This window comes from Tympanuchus pallidicinctus, unplaced genomic scaffold (assembly GCF_026119805.1).
Source record: "Tympanuchus pallidicinctus isolate F22 unplaced genomic scaffold, pur_lepc_1.0 scaffold14, whole genome shotgun sequence".
NCBI classification, from domain to species: domain Eukaryota; kingdom Metazoa; phylum Chordata; class Aves; order Galliformes; family Phasianidae; genus Tympanuchus; species Tympanuchus pallidicinctus.
In genome coordinates this window covers 4044808-4059195 of record NW_026294659.1, presented here as the reverse complement: position 1 = coordinate 4059195, position 14388 = coordinate 4044808, and positions in this window count along the sequence as shown.

Genomic DNA, 14388 nt, shown 5'->3' with positions numbered 1-14388 from the left:
TTAGCAGGAAAGCATAGCCCAAGAGTTTTGTGGGTAGGGAGAAAACTTTCATTTCAGTGTTCCTGGTAGATGTTTGTTTTGAGATAACAGGAGTGATAAAATGTCACTATTTAGGTGAGAAATGGATCCTGTGCTGAGATCTTGCTAAATAGAAGTCTTACTTTCTCCACATTTCACCTAAGTAAGCACAGTTCTCCACACTTGTAGTGAGATGGATTAGCTTTGAGAGATTAGATATGGGTATGGATAAGAACAGAAACACCGGTGGGCCAAGGTCCTCTTTACACTTCATTAAGCAATCAAACACAAAGTATGAAGTTCTTATACTCAAATGATTAACATTTTGACATCCATGTAGTTTTAATGTTTTTCTGCTGAATTTTTGAGCACACTGAAAATCAAAATGACTTTCTATTATTAGAATTGCCAAATGCTTGCCTTCAGAAGCCATTTTCAGTTCTGTTCAACAGACGTTCTCCAGCCAAGATGAGACCCCCGTAATGAGGAGAGGCTGAGAGAGCTGGGACCGCTCAGCCTGGAGAAGAGGAGGCTCAGGCATGATGTCAACAATGTCTAAAAATTCTTGAAGGGAGGATGCAATGAAGGTGGAGCCAGGTTCTTTTCAGAGAAAGAACCAAGGGAATGGGTGCAAACTGGAGTAGAAGAGGTTCTCTCTGAACACCAGGCAGCACTTCTGTGTTGTGCAGGTGATGGAACGCTGGCACAGGCCACTCAGAGGCTGTGCAGTGTTTTCCTTGGACATCTGCAGAAGTTGCCTGGATGTGGGCCTGGGCACCCTGCTCTGGGTGCTCCCACTGGGGCAGGGCTTGGTTCAGATGGATGCAGAGGGCCCTGCCAACATCAACCATCCTTCAATTCTATCATTATGAAACAAGAATGCTGAAATTTATTTTCGTGTTTATTGGTTATCAGCATTAACATACAGAAAAACTTACAAAATGTTTGTGTATTTACTTATTGTCCCAACCTGTTCTACCACCAAGGAATATGAATATGTATTGCTTTCAACTTATTGATTTTTTATTTGATCTAGTTCCATTAAAAAAGAAAAACAAAATGAATGTGAGGCACATTAGCATAAGGCTTGCAGGACGTGGGAGAAGAGTACATTAAAAAACATTCAGCTTAGTACAGCACAGTGTTCTGCCTTGGCACACTGAGCATATCAAAAGGAGCTCCTTAAGAACAGTACTCATGATATAGATAAATGGCTTGAGACATTTCCTGCAAACAATTTCAAGGAAGGTCAGAAGCTGAAAAAGCTCTGAGAAACAATCTCCATCCTGGCGCAAGCTGCAGGATGCCCAGCTGGATTGCTAATGAACGTTCAGGCTTTGGAACCAAAGGGCACTCACTGATTAATAGCAGCTCTAGATAAGCCAGTAATGAGTTGTCATGGAGTACTGTTCACAAAAGGCTGGACTTTGCAATTCCTTCCAATTTTGATTGTCCTAGTCTAGGCTTGCAACTGCTCCCATGGTGCCACGAGCACTTCCACAAGCACCTTCCCCACCTCTCCTTCTGCCTTTCCTGGGGGTACCTTTGTGCCCTGCTGCAGGCACGAGCCTGACCTCAGGGTGCCCCAGCATAGAGAGCTCAATCTGCAGGAGCTCATTTAAATCACATAACATGTAAAGCAGATTTAGGAATGTGACACCTAAATGAGAAAGTTCAATTGAACTGAAAAATGCTGTATTCCATCCCGTCAGTTACCACCTAAACTGCCTTCTCTTGAGAAGATGGCTAATGTTTTATAACAAATCCTTCAGTGAGATGTTACATCTCATTACAAAGAAGTAACAGAAGCAGACCTGCACCAGTCAAGATTTTCTCTGAACTGATTAGGGAATTTTCATTGCCCAGTAGGGCAATCAAGACAAGTACCCATCTCATCCATTAAAAATAAACAAAAACAAACAACTTTTGTAATCTCATTACTGTAAACACTTGTTTTATTGCTTGAATTACATTTCCCACTAGGAACAAAGCAGCTATTGAATCAAAATTCAGTCATTTAGTCAGAAAGGCAAATACTGGCACTGCCTGGAGAAAGAAGAGCTTTATAACCTTTAGAACAGCACAATCTGCCTGAACTTCCTGCTACTTTTGCAACAGGCAGTGCAGAAAAAGTGGATTTCAGACACTGCTCTATGGTATTGAAACTGGAGCATCCCATTGCTACAGAGTTCAAAATAGTTTTACACTATTAAGACTGGAGTCTGCCATAATTGCCCCAAGAAGTCAAAGAGCTATGGCTGAAAAATCTCCATGCTCCTATCAAAGAAGATTTTGTTTTCATAATACCATGGTTAGATTTGCATACTACAGCAGCCCTGGAGCTGTGTCTGGACATCCAAGCAGCCCACACCCATGCTGGCAGAGGCAAAGAGAGTAATAAAATTACTAGAGTAGGAAAAGACAGCTAAGATCAGATGAACTGTCCAACCATCAGTTCACCATCACTATGCTCACTAACCATGTTTCTCAATGCCACATCTCAGCGGTTCCTGAACAGCTCCAGGGACAGTGATTTGGGGATTGGACTCAATGATCTCTGGATCCCTTCCAACCCCTGCAGTTCTGTGATTCCACCATCTCCCTGGGCAGTCTATGCCAGTGCTTCACCACACTTTCTGAGAAGAAAATTTTCCTAATATCCAACCTGAACCTCCCTGGCACAACTTGAGGCCATTCATCCTTATTGCTGTTGCCTGGGAGAAGAGGCCAATCCTCACTTCACTACTGCTTCCTTTCAGGCAGTTGTAGAAAGTGATAAGGTCTCCCCTGAGCCCCCTCTTGGTGACACCAGAGTCATGTCACCAAGGCAAGCTTACTGCAAGCTCTCCTTTCTGCTGAAGGAGGCATTAAAACACCTATGATGGTTTTGTTTTAATCATTAATCAAGGGCAAATATAATGCAATGAAGGAAAGCAAACACACACATCATAGCACAAATGCAAACAGGTGTGTTAAATGGTGGGGCAGGTTTCCCTGGTTAAATCAGAAGAATGGAGGTGAAAGAGAGGAACTTGAACAGTGCAAACATTTTCATTGTAGAATCATATTCACAGCAGAGTTCCTTCCTCAGTTCAGCTACGAAGGCCCCAGTCTGTGCTGTAGGTGGCCTGACACATTGCAGTAGGTGCCTGGGCAGTTTGCTCTGTGTGCATTTAGCCACCTGGATAGCTGCTTGTGCTGGAAACGTTGCTGAAACTACCTCCACAGGTCTTCTGCCTTCATCAGGCACTGATTCTCCTGTGTCACTGCTACCCAGCTTACTCAGCAGTGTCCTGCTGCCAGCTTGCTTCGTTAGGGAGGAATCATCCCCCTCAGATGCCAGCTGCTCTGGCACGACTGAGGATGCAGTCCTTAAAAAAAACAGCTTTGGTGAGAGGAAGAAGGGAATCTGGGCTGGTCTCTCAGTCGAGTTCCTACTTTTTAAGTATTTCTCTAATTGTTAGTCCTGAAAACTGGCACTCAGATCAGAACTTTTAGGAAGAGAGAGAGAAAACAGACTGCTTCACTGGTTGTTAGATTTGTAGGTTATTGCTAGTAATTAAAATTACAGAACCTGTAGCCCAATGGTGTACAGGCTGAAAGACTGTTAATGTGCTGTGAGTAATATGATTTAGGGAGATGAAAAGAAAAAAATCAGTGTGATTTATATCCCCATTTCTATTCTGAAAACTGCCTTTTCAAGAGGAAGAAGCCCAAAACCTCCCAACCACAAGCTAAATCCCTGGTTTCAACAAACTGAAGGCATTCTCCTTCACCTGTTTACATTAGTGTAAATCAGGAGCTTGAATCTGCATTTTCCATAGGCTTCAGAAGACAGCCGGCTTTCCAAATGCAGCTGTTCAGGAACAGCTCATACACGCAAAATGCCAAAGGACCATAGATGCAATATTCATTTACCTCCCGCATCCAGAATGTCATTTCAGTTTTTATTCTAACCACTAGCGATTCGTTGTTCCAAATTCCTTTCAGTAAATGTCCCCCGCTGCTACCCATAGCTTCTGCAGAAACTATTTCGAATATTTTGCAGGCAAAAAATAGCAGAAGCACTGAAAATCAGACAGTTCCTCTCCAGAGCGGATGACTGATGAAAGGCACATTTCGAAGCCTGTGAAAATATGAGCCAGAAATAAGTAGCAAATGAGATTATCTTCTTATTGATTTCTCTGCAGTACATTCTGATTAATTGGCAAATCAAAGGAGCAGTTTCCAGCTGCCCAACAAGATGACATTCTTCATCCTCTGTATGTGTGGCTTCCGATAAGTAAGCGGTTCCCTTAGTTATCGGATGCCTGGGGCTTTTCTATTCTCCTATCCAAAAACCTTGGTCTTTGTCCTATATATCTGAGCTTTCAAAAGGTGGATTCTGATCCTCTCTTTGTTCTCTCCAAAAGAATCCACCACAACATTTCTTTTTGAAATCTTCTACAGCTTACTTCAGAACCACATCTTGTTGACAGTGTTGTGGTGCACCCAGCCCCTCCAGAGTTGTTACAGCCACCACTGGGACAACCTACTGACGACTGGGAGAAATTTCCTTTTTTTTTTCAGGAATCAGTATCACCATTTTTATCTTAAAGGCTTTATGTGTTGCAGTGAATGGCTGGATCAGAAACTGCTGCTGGTGTTGATATGAGCTGATCGGCCTGAACTTCTCCATGGTATTACCAAAATATCTGAAGAGCTGGTAGTTTAACCTGCCCTAATCATAATCAAAGAATGTTAATGAGGAGCAGCTAAGAGAACTGAGGTTGTTTAGTCTGGAGAAGAGGGGGCTCACAGAAGGTCTTAGCACTCCATACAACTGCTTGAAAGGAGGTTATAGCAAGGAGGGGGTCAGCCTCCTCTCATAGGTAACAGTGATAGGATGAGGGGTAATAGCATCAAGATTCACCAGGGAAGGTTCAAGTTGGATATTAGGAAAAAATTTTTCCTGAGAAAGCGTGGTGAGGCATTGGAACAGACTACCCAGGGAGGTTCTGGAGGTGCACAAGAAACGTGTAGATGTGGCACTGAGAGCCATGGCTACCGGGCACGGCAGCTGTGGGTTGATGGGACTAGATGATCTTGGAGGTCTTTTCCAACCTTAATGATTCTATGATCGGCCTAGGGGTTACAGCAGAGAGTAACACTCTGTCTTTAGCTTTATTCTGATGGGAACAGGCATTTCATTTTCAAACACCAACCTGCAGCCCAGGTATTCAGCTCTCTGTGCCCTTGTGCTGTTCAAAATGGGCTGAGTTTTGGTAAATAAACTGTTGTCCAGCTACAAGAATGAGTGCAAATGTGAAATTAAGTATGTACGCAAAAGTGAAATTGTAGTGGCAGTAATAGCTAGCAGATCGGGGATTCAAAAGGAAAAATACCAGAGAAAATGAGCAAAGACACAACACACGTGGAAAAAAAATCAGAGAATCAGCAGATAACAATCAGCGGAGAGAGGGACCATAGCCCAAAGAGCCCAGAAGCAGAAACTTCCTCTTTGATCAGCAACCCAACAGAGATGTTTGAGGTGCCTTGCTGGCAGTGAGCATCATCAACACCTCCCTGGGTGGTTTGCTGGTCATACTTACATGCTACATATAGCTGCCATGTTTTTAAATGTTGCAGCCTTTCAGTATCATGCAAGGTGAGCAAACAAAAAAAAAAGACCCCTTGAGAACCCCTGAGGTTGCAGGTCTGAGTGCCAGTCCTGTTCCTCCTGGCCCTGCTTTCATTCTTTCTCGCCACGCTGTAACACTTCAAGGTCTAAAGCCAAGAGCTTGCAGCAACTAAAACAGAGCTGCATAAGATGACTGTGCATCCCTATGACCATAAGATCCCTATTTATCAGAAGGGGTTACTATGAAGTGCTGAAGCATTTTTTTTTTCCACTAGTAAGTGCTATCTGAATGCTCTCTCCAGCTGTCTTTAAAGGAGAACAAACCAGGATGCTGAGAGATGTCCGACGGTGGCTCTTTAATGTGTTTAGGAAGGAATCGGCTCTCGCTAGAGGGCACATGAGCCCAGATTTTTATACACTCTATTCCGGACGTGAACGATAAGCTGCAAACCAGCAAGGCTTACAACAGCCACTCTGTGTGACCGAATCCTCTCAGAAAGCAAATTATAGCATGGCTTTAAAATGTTCCGACCCCCAGGCACCACAGACCATGGGGCAGGGCAGTGGCTTATGTCATTTTGCTGTGAAAGGACTTCTCCTGCTGCCGGTACTGCGTCCATCAGCACTGCAGAGGGACAAATCTCTGTGCCAGGCACAGCAGGCATTTCTCGTGGGGGCAAAGAGAAGGGAGGAAGGAACAATACACGTATGCACGTTTTGTTTGATCGCTGACAATGTTCTCAAAAAGCTTTCATTTAAAGGGACAACATTCAGTATGGAGAAAGGGACAGATTTAAGGACTGCTATTGGAAAAATAAAAAGAGGGCTGGGGAAAATTTCATACTAAGTCGCAGGAACAGTGACTCCGCAGACATCTGGCAAGTAGTGTGGCACAACAGGAGTAAATCTGTACAGCACACTGCTTTGTTTTGAAGCCTTGCTGTCTGCATTACTGACATTTTGGCATAGCTCTGGGCTGCTCCCACAGACCAGGGGCAGGGGTTGGGCTGCAGCCAGAGGCTCATGGAGGGAAGGGCACAGAAAGGGTGTGCCTATTAAAGCTTCAAGTCCCATAAGGGGCCTCATGTTGGCAAGATGGAGAGAGCCAAAGATACAACAGCAGTAACTTCAATGCCGGTGTGATTTTTGCAGCACAGAGGCATCCATATAGCAGGACATTCAGCATGTTGGAGCCTACCAAGAGCTGCAGCCCTCAGCCCCATCACACAGCATGGTTTGTGGTGCCATTCCCCTGCTGTTAGCACCTCTGCACGTGCAGGTCTGGAAGCTAAATGTATCAGCTGCAGTAGTAACCAAGTTCACTTATTTTACATCTTGCTGACATATCAGAACACTGGAGGCTTGACCATACTGCCTTGATGTGGGAACGGGCATGATGAGAATAGCATGGGCATTACCTGCAGGGAAAGAAGTGAGGTACTTTGCTCACTGAAAGCATCTTGGGGGATCATTTGTCATGGGATAAAGTATTCATTTCTGAGAATTGCTTTCAAAATGTTAAGTTTTATGTCACATCTGGCATAATGTAACCTTTACCTTTCCTAGAAAACTGGAAGTGTTCTCTGATTAAAAAAAATAATAATAATAATTACAGAAGAAGAAAAAAAGAGTGAGGAACACAAATTCTGTAACAAAAGACAGCTAAAAAGAGGTGCAAGAGGCAGGGAAACACCACACTGCACACTGCCTATTATCAAGAGCTGGAAAAGAGAAATCCCTCAGAGGCTCAGGGATGAGGACTGCCTACAGCTTTCCCACAGGACAGGAACACACACAGGAGCAGGAGGGGAAGGTGGCAGGTCAAGTCACCAAAAAGAGTGGTAATGCACTGGAAGAAGCTGTCTAGGAAAGTGATGGAGTCACAGCCTCTGGAGGTTGCTGACTGTCCCTCAGATTTGGTACCCAGCTGCAAGTGGCAGAAGAATACAGATAGAAAATAAGAAAAAAATGTAATAGAAGTACGTGAGAGCAGATACTGCACACCAGCATGGAAAGGAAGCATCAGCAGCAAGGCTTGTCTCAGGCAGCTGTAGCTGCTCACAGGGAAGAATTTGCTCAGTGCCTGGAAATTTGCTCAGACTCTTAGTGGAAGTCAGCCCGAGGATGGGATAAGGTCAGTAATCTTAGCTAAATCCTATTAAACTTAATAAAGTACTTCAGTTGTCTTCTCAAAAACGCAAATCAAAGGGTGGTTTCAATATTAGAAAATTAAGGAAGATAAATCCAAACTAAATCCTTTTAATTTACCTCCATTTATCAGCATTATTTTTCTCAAGAGAGGGACGGGCCAAGGATGTTGACAGAGGTGTAGGCATGACACTAGTGTTGTCTTCTGTTTCAAGCCACAAAAGCAATTTAAAATCTTATTAAAATCATTACAAGAAAAAAGATTGAATTAGGTTTTTTTGTAGTGATCTGCTAATGTGGTTTTAAGATGAGAGGGAATAGCCTCAAGCTGTGCCAGGAGAGGTTCAGGTTGGCTACTAGAAAACATTTTTTCTCAGAAAAAGTGATGAGGCAGTGGCACAAGCTGCCCAGGGAGGTAGTAAAATCACTGTCCCTGGAGGTGTTCAAAAACCATGGAGATGTGGCATGAAGAATGTGGTTAGTGGGAATGGTGTGGTGAGTTAGTGGTTGGACTCCATGATCTTGGTAGTCTTTTCCAATCTAAATGATTCTGCAGTTCTACCATAGAAGCCAAAGCTGAAGGCACAGCATGGCAGCAGCACTCACTTGATGCCAGCTCCTCATGCTGCCCAGCTACTCCTTGTTCCTCAGAGCTGAAGGGTGGTACCCGCTCACATAAGCCGCAGTGTGCAGGGCCAGCACCTCACACCAGGACGATCCACGCAACAGATAGGATTGGTGCCATGGCCCAGGTGGCAACCGGGTAAAATGTTGTGAAAATTATAGTCAAATTGTTTTCTTGGTGACTTGTACAAAACTAACTCACCCAAATCCATCCTTTGGCATTCTCTGCCTAGTATATGTGGGTTTTTCTTCTTACAGCATTGATACCAGCTTTGTGTGCAACTAGCAGACAGCAAAGCATAAGCTAAAGCAACAGCTCACCAACAGATTTTCACAGAACTTCAGGTGTTAGAAGGAACGTCTGGAGGTCATCTAATCCAAACCCCTGCTAAAGCAGATTCCCTAGAACAACTGTGCTCAAGAACCTCTTCACCAACCAGTTTTTAGGTTGGAGCCTGTTTGCTGTGAATGCACAGCTGCTGTGGTGCTGGACTCCAGGGATGCCAGAGGAGCCACTCCCTTAAGAAGGTTGTGGTGAAGGCAGAATTCTCAGCTAGGAAAGAGGAAGGACCAGGCTAAAGGGCAAAGAGTTACAGTCCTGTTGTACATGTGTTGGTGATATCCTGGCTATTTTGACATTCAAGTCATTAAAGAAGAGAATTCCCCCAAATAAGAGAATTCCAAAGGCAGGGAGAGCATGAAAGAAGGTTAACTCTAGAAAGCAGCCCATATCCACCCGGTAAGGGAGGAAGAAAAAAGCAGAAGGAGCTGGGTGAGCTTTACCTCCTTAGCATCGTCTGCAAGCAGACAGATGACATGGCAGCTTTGTTCCTCCTTCCCCAGCAGTGCAGGATCCGATCAGCTCCCAGGGTAACAGGCACAGCAGAACACCTTCTTCCCCAGCTACCAAGTGTGTCATTTGTAACTCAGCATCTGCTCATTAAGAACAAGAGCGAAATGGTCAGTGTTTTTCCCATGAAATAAGGGTTACCTGACCAGAGCTTGAAATGTGATCCTTTTTGGAAATAAGAGATAGTACACATAGGGAAAATAAATAGGTTCTGAAAAATGAAGGAACATCTCCTATCAAACCCATGAATCATAATGCATTAGGCTCTGAGGCTTGCCTGCTCAGGCTCTTTTTCACATTGCATATGAGCAGCGGGGGGATGTTCCTTAAGAGAGAGAGAGGGGAAGATGCTCTCACAGCTCTGGGGATCTGACATACAAAACATCGCCTCTAACCAAAACAACCAATTCAGATATGAGCAATTTCTGTTGAAGCACAGAAATAGCAACAGCTGATGTCATTAACAGAAGTAGGAAGGTGAATAGCAACAGGGAAAAAAAAAAAGATGGAAATGAGAACTACAGCCCAGAATCACAGAAGAGATGGTAATACATAAGCAAAGAACTGTAAAAAGCAAAACTGAGAAAGGGAGTAATTGTCATCTTGAATAAAAATGCAAATACATACCACCTGCGAGGAGCACTTCCATCAGTGTGAATGCTGCCTGGCAGGCATGCAACACGTAGCAAAAACGCTTGTTCTGTGAAGGAAGAAATCCAAGCCATCCACAAACTCACTAAGAAAAAGCCCCAAACAATTAACATAGTGGAAGCATTCAAAACAGATTACCTAAGTCAAGGATTGATCCAAGGACAGAATTCCCTTTGATGAGTCATGTACACCTCAAGCACAACCATATCAAAGTCTGTGAGCATGAGAGAAGACAAGCCAGAAAGAGAAGCCCCTTTCCTCCTCAGGCTTTGCAGGCAGGCCTTCTGCTTGAGTGCCTCTGGCAGGTACCATAAAGCCTTGGCAGATCAGATGACACTTAAAGACACCCTACCCTCGTTTGCTTTTCTGTGAGAGGTTTTAGGGGTAGGAAGACAACAAGAAGCACTGCACACTAGCAGCGAGCAGGCAGAGCTTACTTGCTGTACTCTGGTCACTGCAACTGTGCCCAGAACCAGCGTACTTGCAGGTTAGTCTGGATAACGCCGGTGCCCTGCAGCACACTGCCTGCTCACGGGGTGTGGGCTCCTTTCCCTGTTTGCAGTGGCCAGGTCACACCCTGATTGTCACCAGACTGCACTATATTTGCAGCAGCAAGGCCATCCAGTGAGGCTGAGCGGGTCTGGCCAGGCCATGGGGAGCAAAACACTCCTCTTCCTTGTAGGCACTGTGGAGAAATGTGGAGAGTTTTGTTAGTGCCATGCACTGAGCTATAAGGGCAGGAACATTTGCCGTAAGCAATATCTCTCTAATGACCAAAAATAGAACCCAAGGACGACATGGAGCTGTGTCAGGGGAGGACAGCTGGGTCTTAGGGAAAGGGTCTGCACCAGAAGGCAGTGGGCATGGAACAAGGCTGCCCAGGGCTGTGGGCACAGCCCCAAGTGCTGGAGTTCAAGGAGTGTCTGGACAGTGCTCTCAGACATTGGGTTTGGTTTTGGGTGGTGCTGTGTGGAGCCAGGGGTTGGACTCCATGATCCTTGTGAGTCCCTTCCAACTCAGGATACTCTGAGATTCTAATATCTGGTTACACTCGTATTATCTGATAATGCATTAGTGATGATGATCTGGAATGATATTTTAAGGTAGAAACACAGTGCATGTTTTGCAACATTTATTTCTTCCACCTACAGATCTGCCCTCACGGTTAATGGTCCAACGTGAACATCCTTTCTTTCTAAATACCACAGTGCATCTTCGTTCCAGGAATGCTTTTAAGGAAAAGAACATTGTTCTCCAGGAAATCTGTGTTCTTAAGTTCGCAGAACTCAGACTAAAGCCACAGCTTGATCTCCTTTTATTGGTAATAGAAGCTAGTAACTCTGGAAAAGTCTGTATTGACTTGATAGCAAGAGAAATAGCTTCTTTCAAAATAATAAAAAAATACCCCTGGCCCTGAAAAAATAATGGTTTGATTTTTCAAAATTAACGTTAAAAACAAACAAACAAACAAACAAACAGCTCCCTATAGAGTCACAGTAACTAATTAGTAGAACACGTTACACAGCAGATACCTTCACCAAAGGGGAAACAATAGGCTTCTGAGGAAACCAAACACACCATTCTCATACCAAGGAAATAAGTCCTTCTGCCATTAGCCTTTACATTGCATTTGATGTTATACCATGTGTTAATTATTTCCAAATCACAAGTGCAAACACTCATCCTGATTGGAAAATTAGCAGATTTCAAACTCAAGTAATTTGCCCCTAATGAGGAACTTGTTGAACGGAATTGAACAATTAGCTCATACCCTTTGCTGGCTGTGTATTGCAAGTCTACAAGAAAGTACAGAAACTCACTTTTTGCAGTAAATCGCAATAAAAGATGGATGTGAAGTCAGTTGTTGTCTTTGTGCTGTTTTCTGCTCTTCTCCTAGCTCTTGGAGCCATGGTTCTCAAAGAATGATACAGCCCATGCAGTACAGACCTGCTGTATTCTCTAATCCTTCCTCTCTGGGTCAGCCTATTTAGATGCCTTTTGCTATGTGCCAAGTAAGACAGATTTCATTACTTAAAAAAATAGAACTTATAACTTCTGGGTCCATATACACAATATATAGGTAGAACCCGCTCCTGGGCTCCCTGCCCCTGGCAAAGCATAAGAGTTATTGCTGGCCAGGCCTTCAGTTGTGCCTGACTGTCTATAGGGGAAAACTGACACTTTTTTGGCTAGTCAATCACATTAAACTAAAGTAATTTTATCCTCTCATTAGTTTTGTCCATTCACCTGACTGTACAACAGGCACTGTGCAGTCAGGTCCCTTTGTAGATGCAAAGGAAAATTGCCATTGGACAGTTTTTCTCTCTCCTAGAAATGACCAAGAATGTCCAAAATATTGTCAAGATTTTACGTCTGATTTCTCCCCATTTAAAACAAACAAACAAACAAAATTCTGAACTTCTTCAAAGTTTCTTCCTCTTTTTCAGATTACTTTCTGCAGCATTGTTTTCTTTCTTGTTTGAAGCACAATATAGAATTGTATAGAATTGTTGGGGAGAAGCATCTAAATAGCATCTAACTTATCTAATCATTTCACTCGGATATTTGTAGATTTATTTTTGATCTTAATTGTGATTTCCAAATACACAGAGATAAAGAGAAAAGGTATTTCCTAGAGCCTGAACCAAGCTGATGCAAAATTCCCTTCTCTTACCTCCTAGGGCAAGTTCATCAGATTTCCTGCTCTCTGTGTTGTTTTTCCTCACTCAGACTGCCTGAGGTCCAACCTGGAGGCCGCGACTTGCAGTGTTCTCATTTCAAGAACATCTGAATGAATGTACCACAGTGCAGGCCACCTGCTGCCCTGCACACTGGTTCTTAGATGCCTGCTACGTCAGACATGGACCTCTACATTGCATGGGCTATTAGTCTGACCCTGAGGTGGGGGAGAAATTCTTAATTTACAAGCTCAAAAAGATGAAAGGATTTGTAACAGTAAAGCCACATATTCTATTGCATTCATGTAAGCTGTAACTCAGGAAAGCTCTTAGGCACATATTTAAGTATATCTAATTTTGCTTTCAAGATGGTTCTGTGTAAGCAAGTGACTTCTGGAATGAGAATACTACACTTACTAAGGGAAGTGTCTGCTGTCAAATGTAAAGTCCACTTGACAATCGCCACCTGACAGTACATTTTCTTGCTGAAGAATGTCAGGTGAATACAACAGTAGGTTTTAAATATCAGCCCAAAAGCATAACAGCTAGTGACACCTATAGATAAATCAGGCCTACACTGATGTTTACAAGGTACATTTAGCAGACATTTCAGAGACGTGACAAAGACCAGACCAAAAGCGATAAAAGATCTCTGTTCATTGAATAAATGCCCCAAAAGAAGAACAGGTGAAGGCTCTTGCTGTGCCTTCAGGTGCCTTCATAGGACAGACAGAGACCACCATTTCTCCATATGCTCCATCTGTTTTCAAAAGCAATCAAGCTTCAGCACACGGACCTGTTCTTCCTTGCAACAGATCGCACCCACCAAGACATCACCTTTACAGAACTGCTATAGAAAACATTTTCCAGTAGTGCTCAGTAGATCTAGTAATTAGTCTTTTCCACAGCAGTTCACAAAACACCAAGTCAACATGTTTTATTTTCCAACTTTGAAACTTCTTCAGCTCACAGCCAACCATTCCCAATATTGTTATGAAGTACTGTTCTACAAGTTGATAAGAGAAACATTACAAATGTATCTGTGACTGAGACTGATATAAAGCAACATTAGGAATATGCTAATAGCCATAACGTTAAATTACATTAAGATTTCTCACATTAAAGATATCAGCTGATTTGTTAATTCTGCTGACACACTCCAGAGTAGAGTGAAAATTTTCACCTAAATTATTTTTCAAGGAAAAAAAAAAAAAAAGTAGATTCTCTCACATTAATGCAGTTCAAGAATCTGTGTTAATTTCATGGATTGCCTGCTTAGAAAAAATTCATATAATTCATATTCAAATTTATATGAATATGAATTTATATTCATATTTATATGAATTCAAAAATTCATATAAAAATTGTTACCGCTTCAAACAAAAAATAATTCAGTTATTTCTAGCATCATGAAATTCTTCCCTTGTTAAAGAAAATACTATTTTTAACCTCAGTCAGAAAGAAAATGTTCTGTTTAATTCAACTTCTTTTTCTTCTCACAGCTTATGCACAAGCTAAAGCTTTTGGAATATTTCATTTTCCACAGCCAATTCTCAAATTAAAAGTATTTTTGGAGCTCCCTGTAAATGAGAAATAAAGCCCCAGTGAAGTTGTATTTGATACCATATTGATAAAGGATGTTATTACCATCTTTTCCAACACAAAGCGTTTTCCCCATCTCCTTATGGAACAAACATTCCTGCTATATGGATGAAGTATTTACTTTAGGGATCAGACTAGATGAGGAGACGAGCACTAGTGTAATAGTTCTGCACCTCCTTTCCCAATACACAGCATAT